This window comes from Agelaius tricolor, unplaced genomic scaffold (assembly GCF_023055355.1).
Source record: "Agelaius tricolor isolate 1412-34295 unplaced genomic scaffold, bAgeTri1.0.p SCAF_2, whole genome shotgun sequence".
In the NCBI taxonomy this organism is placed as follows: Eukaryota; Metazoa; Chordata; class Aves; order Passeriformes; family Icteridae; genus Agelaius; species Agelaius tricolor.
Window position 1 is genome coordinate 4,857,764 of NW_027269262.1, and position 6,000 is coordinate 4,863,763.

The 6,000-nt window shown below is 41.4% G+C and overlaps 1 long non-coding RNA gene across 1 annotated transcript in view; it reads right to left on the reverse strand.

The window, feature by feature from the left end:
* LOC139600474 (uncharacterized) overlaps window positions 1-6,000 on the reverse strand; it is a 44,813-nt gene extending 38,813 nt beyond the window's left edge. The window contains exon 1 of the long non-coding RNA XR_011682560.1: window positions 5,867-6,000. This is a non-coding gene — a long non-coding RNA (uncharacterized lncRNA). The remainder of the gene's footprint in view (window positions 1-5,866) is intronic.

Consider the following 6,000-nt stretch of genomic DNA (forward strand, 5'->3'; position numbering starts at 1 on the left):
GTTATGGTTGTAATTTCCAATTTTAAAAAATACTGTGCAGATGGTCTGACTATATATTTAACAATGTTAAACAAAACTAAACAAGGGAAGCATGTTACCTGAAATTACACAGCTGTGATCAGTGAATAAGCTCCAGATCACATTAGATTACAGCTGTGGGCACCTTGATCACACAAAGTGCCAGGTAGTTACGCTGGTAGAATCAAAGCTAAGTAAGCTGGTGTGTCGCAGCTCGAGATGATATGATTGTTTTGTCCTTGACCGAAAATATTTTTCTTTTTTGAGCTTTGCCTGGCTGTTTTGCATTCCTTCCATGAAGCTTTACATTGGCAAGTTTGTTGTGGAAAGCCAAGCAGTAGCTTTTCATGAATAAGCCACTTAAGTGTTATCTTGCCTTTGGCTTGGGGATTTGACTCCCGTTTTAGCAAATTTGAGACTCTCTTTTAAAAGCAACTGCTACATTTATTGGTTGATTTGCAAAACTTCAGTGTAATGTTTGGACCAGCACGTGGGATGCTGCTGTCACGCATTTCAACCCTGCACCATCATGTAGGTGTTTATCAATCAGTTTGCTCTCTTTGGCCACGTGCAGATAGTGAAGGAAACGGTGCCCAGGAACATCCCCAGGTGCTGGAGCTCAATTTTCCAGATTGTTAAATTGTTACAGCAGTCCCTGGCATGGTGCTGACTTGGGTCAAGTATGACTCTCCCCAGCCATCCCTGGACCCAGCTCACAGCTAACACTTGCCAGGGACCATTCCCAACAGGCATTTTGAGAGAGAAATTAGGAGAATTAGGGATTAGAAGAATGGATTGGGGCCATCTTGTGCCAGCTGTCCTCCTCATCAAAGTGCATCTAACCTTCTAGTGTCAGGGGTCCCTGTGGGTTCAGAAAGAGGGAATTGGAGGGAAGGTGTACCACAGAACTATGGCACTGGTGACACAGACACTAGCCTGGCCCCTTGTCTTTCTTTCTGCTGCAAAAACCATCTTGGTTCCAACTCATATTTAATATGGAGTAAGAAACAAGAAAAGACTCCTTCTTCCCCAAGTGGTCATAGAAGAAAGATAATTGGTTTAGCTGTTGCTCAGATTTGATTGCCAGATTATTTTTTTCCAAAGGAAATAGGTGATCTAACTTTAAAATATCATTCTATTTCTCATGAATGCTCTAACTTTTGAAATGCTGTTAAGACATGGTGGGTTTAAACATTGTCAATTGTACTTTCATGGCTGAGAAATTTTTCTTTGATTTTAGTAGTGAAAAAAATGCTGAAATAAAGCGAGTAGTACTTCCTTACAATGCTATGCTTTTTTCTTCTTTTCTTTTTTTTTCTTCTCTTTGCTAGATACAGACCTGGAAATTCAAAGTAGAGAGTTTTGTCTTGCAACCAGGTTAGTGCTTGTAGGAATTATATGAACACAGTTGTGTTTATTTCTTGAGCAACATCAAGTCAAAACAAGATATTTTTGAACTGAAAAAAAAAAAATTATGCTATGAGGCATATTGTATAGGAGAGAAACGAAACAGGTAGCAAAGCAGATAATAGATAATTACACAGACATTCATCCATTCCAAAACCATAGGCTTGGAAAAATTCACCTGGATTGAAGGCTAGATTTTAACTCTTTGATATTCAAAGGTTAAAAGCAAAGTTTTCCAGGTTTGCTGCTATCCACATTTTAGGAGTACATCAGGTTTTCCTGGGTGCTCTTACTCAGGCAGAAGAGACCAACACTCTCCTGGGGGGATAGGACTCCATCAGCCCTCTCATGCCACATGAGCACTGCTTCAAACTCTCAGTAAACCTGACTGCAAGGGAGAGATTTTGGGCCCTGTTTTGAACCGAACCCTGTGATACATTAACCACACAAGCTTTAAATTGTGATTATATTATGCATAAGAGTAATTGATGATGATAATAATAATACTTGCTGGTGTTTTATACATATGTACGTGATGTCCTTAATAACCTTTCTTGGTTTCACTTAGTTTACAAATATGCCCTGATTCACAGAAGAGTCAAATTTCTATAGATGTAAAAAATAAGAGCAGCAGGTCATCAATATGTTGGTAAATTGGCTGCCAAATCCCATATGGAAAAAAGATGTGAAAGCAGTATCTCATGGTCTCTGCCTCACCATATTTTTCTTCAAGAGATTAGGAAACCAAATCATTAGGATTGAGTAGCCGGCTGCAGATACAGTGCAAGAGATGTACCTCTTACAGTTAATGTCTTGTGAAAACCACACAGGGGTTAATCAAACTTTTGGGGCTGTGGCTTATAATGTTCTTTAGTCCCTAGAAGAAACCAGCTTTTGAACATCTAAGAAAAAAAGAGAGAAACTGTAACTGTAGTTTTAGAAAATCAGTAAACCTAGCTTTAAGTTGCACTTCAGTGTGAGTTCTTGTGTGTTTATATACAGGATTGTGTGCTCAGCCTTCACAAACTGTGACCTCTACCCTCAGGCATTTATATATATCTAACAGAACTATATATATATGTGTGTGTGTGTGTGTGTGTGTGTGCCTATATATGTATATATATACATGCACACGAGTAGCCATGTATGTGTATACATACACTGTGCATCTATAGGAATCAAGAACTTCAAACAAGAAAATAATGTTTGGGAAATTCAGAAAAGGAAACGCCTGTTTATTTGATAATGGAAACAAAACCATCACTTCAATAGCAATTCATACACTGCTGTCAAAGCAAGCTCCGGGTGGATGTGCAGACCCGCAGGTTCTCTGCAGTTGCTGAATTCCTCACAGTGTTGTCTTTATCAAAGAGGTAAATGCAGATTCAAAAAAATTGCTTTGATGTGCAAGACATCACAGAACAGCAGCTCCATTCATTGCAGAGAGAGTCCATTATTTAAGTCTCTCAGGCAACTGTACAGATTCCCCATAAAGGGAAAAATATCAGGACTGTGGAAATAAAGCCCCCAGCAATATGTATTCTGCCACTTCTGGAGCCTTTCCCTCTGTTTTTCATGCCTTGATTCTGTTAAATGATATCAGGCTTGGGCTGGTGCACTGACAGTTCGGATGGACAGTCACTCCTGACCGGAGCAATACCTGTATTCCTGACAGGCTCTCCTGTCCCCAGCTGCCAGGGGGAAGAGAGGTACTGCTGAGAGGCACTGAAGGCTTGTCACCTGCCTTTTGTCCTTGAGTCTTCCCCTTGGCTCACCTTAGCTTTTGCTCCAGCTCTTGCAGCAGGTCTCAGGGCCTGCTGTGACCCAAAAGGATGGGGCAGATCTGGCTCAGTGCTACTGGAGAGCTGCAGGATGAGCCTGGCTCATCCCCAAGGCAACAGCCTCCATGGAGGTGCTTATGTAGGGAGATGGGAAAGGCAGCTGGGAAGTGGGGCAGAAGGAAAGGGGAAATCAAGCCCTCTCACCCCTACGAAGGCAGGACTGCTGTGAGACCAGCCAGGTGACACATCATCCAGGCACTTTCCTTGACAGCAGGGGGAACAGAGTTTTCCCATCTTCCCTCTGTACTGTCATAAACCATGCCAATATGTAGAAAGGGTCTGTGAAATTAATTATACTGTGAGTGCTTGGTAACCAAATGAATTGTAAATTGTACATTATTAAAACAGCATCAGAGCACCGACTGATCTATTATTCTTTAGGGAAATGTACGAAGATAAGAGCTTTATATGCTTTAGGGGTCTTTCCAGCCACCACACAGCCAGCTTTGTAAGAAAAAATGTGGCAATATTTTGTTACTGCCTGAGTTGCAACTGACACAATACTGTATTGTTTATTTTTATTACTTTGTCTCATATTTAATATAGATGAGGTAGTATACAGTGCACGCAACATACACTTGCTCAGTCTCCTTCTGTTTATCCTTTTTCAGATTGCATCTGGGATTAATCACCCTCAAATTTGTGTAAAAAACAAAACCAAGATAACTGTAGGTGCAGAAAAGTGAGATAAATATTAAGAAGTATGTCCTTTTGCACAAATCATGTAACTAACAATATTTGCAGCTATTGTTAGCCAATCATTTTCCCTGCATGTTGCTCTTTAGTGCCTCCCTGTCTTTTAGCTTCTGAGAAGTGCAAGAGGGCTGGGTGGGGAGCAGTATGTTCAGAAAAACCTATTAAATAACAACAGTAAAGAAAAAGACCATGGGTTTAGATGTGCATGTATGTTTTACTCCTTGTCTTCCACAATGCACACCCTGCTTCACCTTCCTCTCATGCAGTATCTGATGTCCAGGAAACTTGGTTCTCATGAGTGCACTGGCATCTTTGGAGTTAATACAAACCAAAACCTGCACATCCTCCCTCCTAAGGATGCTGGCTTGCTGTAGGACTACTTTCTAGGCAATCCCTCCTACACATCACCTAATGGTCTTTTTCACCCCTTGCTTCCAGCAGAAAAGTACACATCTTTCTACAAGCAGGGGTGTCCATGGGAGAAGGGGAGAGCTTTTTGTTTGCTTGTTTTAATGTCCCTATTGAAGAAATGGAGGCAGAAGCTACTCCAGAATATCTTTTCCCACAAGTTCCCCTTTATAATCCCTCCTTGAAGGAGACACACGAAAAGTACATCCCATCCATGCTCAGCAGAGAAGAGGAGAAGCAGCTGGAGAAACATCCTCCTCCCTCCAGCTGGAGACACATCTCGTGGCCAAGCTGTTCAAGGCAGTGACATGTTGGTTTCTACAAGCAACACATCAGTGGTTCCATACCAGTGGGAAAGCTCTGGGGGTTTTCACATGCTAGAGTGACCCAAGTGTTTCTTTTCTGGTGCAGAGGACCAGTGGCAGCCAGTTACATCCTCCCTCCTTCAGAGAAGGCCCTAGCAGAAAGTAAGTTTTCCTTTGACTGCAAGATCTACATGGGCATTCAGCAAAACTCACAACTGAAACAGTCAAAGAAATAACTTAAATTTGAGTGAAAGTAGTCCAAAGCATTTCAGGACTTGGCCTCCTCTCTATGCAGGCACGGGAGACAATGACATTTTCCTGGCTAAGGTGTTTCCATAATGGAATAAAGCATATTTGCTTGTTTTCCAATTCCTTTCCGAAGAGAGAAACTTTCTATTTTAGAGAATTTACATCCTTCGGAACAATTCTCTTAACCCTGTTTACTAGTCTAAAGTACAGTGCTGCCTTTCTCAACACTCATCAGCCCTGCAGAAGTCACGAGCATCTTTCAGGAATGTGTTGCCTCCTGCTCCCCGGGCAGTCTCAGCCAGGAGGTGCACTGCGTCCTCAAATTCAAGAGAGGGCAGCATTTTCCTTAGGCTGATCCAAAGGAAGGGGACGATTCCCAAGCGTGTAAAAGAATGTCAGCAAGTGAAAATCGTCAGTCGCAAAATAGACGAACATTCTGAAAAATTAAATTTGATGGAAGACGTGCAATATTCTTAGGAGTTTATATATATATATATATATATATATATATATCAAACCAAACCCAAACACGCTCTTAATTGGTTGATGGTGTTAATGAATATATCCCATCCATGTACAAGGAATTCTTGCTTAGGCTGTTGTGCAGCTATAATGCTGTTTCTGCAGCACACCACAATGACTTTGCCACCAACTTTTGCGCTGCAATAGCCAACTAACAGACTGATGCACTCCAGAACAATACCATACATGACCAAAGTGCTAAACTGCGCCTGAGGTAATTAAGAATCCACTGCCCTCTCATTAAAGTCCCTATTCAATTAAATTCTTCAAACTATGCCTAAAATGCTACCAGGCTGCTATTTTTGATTACTTCAGTATTTGCTTAAAAACCAGCAAAACTAATCCAAAGCAAAGGATCAGACTTTTGTGATGCAAAAATCGAAATATGAATATGCATCTTCTAGCGTGAAATAATCATACCTGCAAAGGAAGATCAAAATGCTTGTTTCATTGCAGAAGCCCAGACCCTTGTGATCATGAGTACGCTCCCTCCAGCTGACTGTGACTGACCCACTGTTTGTGAAGAGCCCATGCAGTGTTTGCTCTGCTGGAAC